General features: G+C 46.8%; 1 protein-coding gene across 2 annotated transcripts in view; it reads right to left on the reverse strand.

Moving 5' to 3' along the window:
• Positions 1-1,387, reverse strand: part of DHX9 (DExH-box helicase 9) — a 34,075-nt gene extending 32,688 nt beyond the window's left edge. Inside the window, exon 1 of one of the 2 annotated variants that reach the window (XM_034409647.3) lies at positions 480-1,387. The gene's annotated coding sequence lies outside the window, so the exon portion shown is untranslated. Of the gene's footprint in view, positions 1-45 lie in introns of both variants that reach the window. The other variant, XM_034409648.3, reaches the window with a different exon arrangement.
• Positions 1,388-3,690: the final 2,303 nt, after the last annotated feature.

A 3,690-nucleotide genomic window follows, 5' to 3' on the forward strand; every position in this document is an offset into this window, starting at 1 on the left:
TTTGCTTAACTCAAATCTTGGTCTCAATCGAATGGAGATGCGCACCTTGTAGTGAAATCCCTTCTAGGTAGGCTTATTCTTCTTTTAACGCAGCAAGCGAGGTTTGTTAAACCTCAGATGGATTAATTGACCTTTTCCCGCTCAGCTTGAGAGATGCTGAACAACCCAAAGCGGTTTGACAGCACCACATTCAATGCAAGTTGTAGCCTAACGCATCTGAAGAGTGGCAGCTGCTGTTATTCCCACCTCTGTGGAAAAAGGGCTGCGTTTCCCTCTCAACCGAGCAGCTCTACTGCGCATGCTCTTCCCCGTTAGCCCGTTCCCTCTTCCCTCCGCACACGCGCATTCGGGCCGCGCTTGTCGCGTCTGCGCACTCCTTCCCTAAATTTTATGGGGTTTACATCCGGAAACACACTGCCCCATTGCGCAAAAATACATATGCTTAAGGTTTTTTTTTTTTTTAATAGACACAACCGAACCTGGTCTGGTCTGATCCTGAACACTTTGTCTCGAGGAAGGCGAGGCAGTGCAGAAAGTCGTTCGCTGCACTCAGGCCCCTCTCGCAGATTCCCGTTCTCAGCACATCCTCAAGATGGCGGCGGATTTACGCTTGCGCAGAGCTAAACTGCACGACTAACGGTCTAGTTTCGAAGAATGTCTCTGCGGAAGCGCGAGAACCACAGCGCCTCCCGTGGGAAGACATAGAATTGCAATGTATATAGGGGAACGGCGTGTACAGGTTTTCCGAATGGGAGTTGTGTATAATGTGTTCGTTCGTGGAAATCACATAAAAATAAAAAGGATTATAAAAAGCTTCTCTTTGGGGTAATGAACAGACGATAGATGACATGCTAAGAGGTCATCATACAAACCTATTGATAATATTGTACTCTTTAAGCGGGAATCTCCCGGAAGGGATCTCATTTGTCTTAGCAAACACAATACTTGGGGCACCTTAAACAAATAACAGTAAAGCCTTATGGGTCAAAGACTATTTCACAGGTTCATGAAGTAATTGCTTCATACATGATTGCAAGTTGGGGAGTAGGAACCATAGTGGTAGCTTAATTTATAAGGAAAACTGAGGGTGCAGGTGTAAGAAGTTAGCACCCACCCCTTTCCTGGAAGAGTGAAGTATTTTAGGAAATATGAAAAAGGCAGAATATTATATTTCCCTGGATGAGAAATGGAGAAGCATATTTTACAGACAAAGCAGCTCCCACCTTCCTGCCCCCCACCCTTTGTCAATGGGCCATTAAGGCCTGGGCCAGTCTATTCTACATAACAAAGATCTACCTCCTTCAGGCAGAGCCATAGTAGGAATTGCCAAAGATCCAACAAAGATAGGATTAGCTCTCTACACAATAGCAGCAGAAACTCACCACACGTGACCTGGGAAGCACATGCGACCATCAGCCAGCAAGACCCCCACCCCCTGGGAGTCTGACAACCAATCAGAGTACTCTTTCTGGGCCCCAAAGTTCAAAGCCAGAGAGAGCATAAAACCTGAAAAACTCGCTGTATCTGCCCCTTTTCTGTTCAGGAACTCAAGCCATGTGATCCTGTCCACCATTAAACCATCTTTCCAAGCAGTCTCCACGTTTCCAGTGTCTGTTTCCCCACTTGGAGCAGAACCTAGAAGGAGATTTCTTCCAACACAGGCTTAGCATATAAGCTTGAATGTACAGTATATAAAAGCAGTATAGTGATTGTTTTACATGGCAACATAAAATCCTCCTGTTGGATTAATTAACTCCTTCAAGGATATAGAATACTATTAACTTTGCCGAAGCCCAGATATAATTATTGGTTTTATTCAGCTATATATTGAAGCCCTTGTGGAGATTTCCCCTCTAAGAGAATATTATTATTCAAATCTGCAGTAGACTCATTTCAAGTGCATTTAAATCTTCACCCAGAATTTTCTTGAGGTTCATTTATTCTGTATACATAACAAAGTGCTCTCTTAAACATTTTGAAAGTCATCCAGGTCATGGTTGTCCCAAAGCTTTTTTCAAGAGGCAACTGGACTTTGTTTTTCATTGAAGATGTTTCCCCTTCTCATCCAAGAAGCTTCTTCAGCTCTGTCTGGATGGTGGGGAATGGATTTACAATATATTCCTTGCAGACAGCTAATCATTTGCATTCCTTTAGAGCAGGGGTGTCATTGAGACCCGCATTAGGGTTGTTTTTGAACTTGGGGTGTGTGTGTGGCTGGGATGGTCGTGGCCAGCTTGACATCACTCGTGTCAGGTGGGCACCTGTGGTGCCTGGGTGGGGCAGGGGGGGTCCATTGTCTCCAGCGGAGGAAGACAAGACCAGGGAGAGCGCCAAACCCTTGTCCTCCAGAGGAGCCTCGTTGTCCCTCTTATGCCACATGAATCCCCAAACAGTGGTGCAGGCTGTCCAGAGCCCTAAGCAGCGGAGGGCAAGCGCCCAGCCTGACCCTCGAGCTCCCAGGGCACCAGGACCCCACAGCCCAGCCCAGTCCCACTTCCCCGAGGGGGTGCAAGGCTGCGCTTACCTCCTCCTCGAGGCTGCTGCTGCTGTTCACGCTCTCCTTGGCCATGTTGCTCATGGTGTGTGGGTCAGAGGGAGGCCCATTCCCTCTCCATGGGAGGAGACCTGGCTTTGTAACCAAAGCATCCTCAATGATAGAATGGGAGACCACCAGGAGAGGACAGGAGGAGGAGACAAGGAATGGCAAAAAGGCAGCAGGGCTGCTGCTGGCCAAGTCCTAAGGCAGGACTTACTTCTTTCCTTCCTTTGTTTTCTTCTTTTTCCTTCCCTCTTCATTCTCCTTTCTTCTTACTTCCCTTCTTCCCTTTTTCCTTCCTTGCTCTCTTCCCATCTTCCCATCTTTTTCTTTGTTTTTCCTCTTTCCCTTTCTCCTTTCCTGTCCCTTCTTGGATGCTCAAATGCAAAAGGGGAAACATTTCTGCTTTTGTTTTGTTTTGTTTTGCTTTTAGTTTCTTTTGCTAGCCCTCTGCCAGCTAAGGTGGAACTTGGGGGCCAAGTGCACCCCCCAGGCCCGTTTTCAGCTGGGATGGCCTCCTGCAACCCTCTGCCAGCAAAAATGGAGCTCGGGGGGGGGGGCACACCGTGGACTGGCACTGGTCCGCAGCATGCCAGAAACTGGGACATGCAAACAATCGAAGCCCCATATGCGCAATGCAGGCAGCACAGGAAAACCACACCCCCACCAGTCCATGGAAAACCTCTCTCCATAGAACTGGTCCTGGATGCCCAAAAGGTTGGAGGTCACTGCATTAAAGCATCTCTGACAGGTGACCATCCAGGTTCTGTTCAAAGAAGTCCGTTGTAGGAGAACTCCACTTCATAAAGCAGCCTGCTCATACAGTCAGGAAATTCCTCTTTATGTTTGGCATGGCATTGGATCTTGTCTGCCCCCTGGGTCAATAAAAAATAAGCCAACCCATCCTTTTCAAGTATTTGAAAACACTACTATATGTTCCTTTCACTTGTCTTTCCTATAATCTAATCATTTAACTGTCCCTCAAAGGATTTGGTTTCCACATCATTCACCACTTCAGTAACCATCTCTGAACTTGTTCTAAAATTTGAGTACTACAAATGGATCTAAGCAAGGCAGAGTAAAATGGAACAATTACTTCCCATCTACCTCAAAAGGGTAATCAAAAGCAATACTCCAGTTGGACACATTGCACA

This window comes from Pantherophis guttatus, chromosome 3 (assembly GCF_059756535.1).
Source record: "Pantherophis guttatus breed Tessera chromosome 3, ASM5975653v1, whole genome shotgun sequence".
In the NCBI taxonomy this organism is placed as follows: Eukaryota; Metazoa; Chordata; class Lepidosauria; order Squamata; family Colubridae; genus Pantherophis; species Pantherophis guttatus.